Below are 619 nucleotides of genomic sequence, written 5' to 3'. Positions count from 1 at the left end.
TTTGAGACGTAATCTTGCTCTGTCACCCAGGCTGGAGTGCAGTGGCGCAACCTCGGCTCACTGCAAGCTCCGCCTTCCGGGTTCACGCCATTCTCCTGCCTCAGCCTCCCGAGTAGCTGGGACTACAGGCGCCAGCCACCACGCCCGCCTATTTTTTTTTGTATTTTTAGTAGAGATGGGGTTTCACCGTGTTAGCCAGGATGGTCTCGATCTCTTCACCTCGTGATCCGCCCACCTCGGCCTCCCAAAGTGCTGGGATTACAGATGTGAGCCACCGCACCCGGCCTGGATCTTTATTATTAATAATACTATTTTTTGCCGGGCGCGGTGGCTCATACCTGTAATCCCAGCACTTTGGAAGGCCGAGGCGGGCAGATCACGTGAGGTCAGGAGTTTGAGACCAGCCTGGCCCACAATGGTGAAACCCCGTCTCTACTAAAATACAAAAAGTAGCCGGGCGTGGTGGCGCAGCCTTGTAATCTCAGCTACTCGCGGGGCTGAGGCAGGAGAATCGCTTGAACCTGGAAGGTGGAGGTTTCAGTGGAGCCGAGATCGTGCCACTACACTCCAGCCTGGGCAACAGAGCTAGACTCCATCTCAAAAAAAAAAAAAAAAATAA

The sequence above is a fragment of the Theropithecus gelada genome, chromosome 19 (assembly GCF_003255815.1).
Source record: "Theropithecus gelada isolate Dixy chromosome 19, Tgel_1.0, whole genome shotgun sequence".
NCBI lineage: Eukaryota > Metazoa > Chordata > Mammalia > Primates > Cercopithecidae > Theropithecus > Theropithecus gelada.
This window is presented reverse-complemented; position numbering follows the sequence as displayed.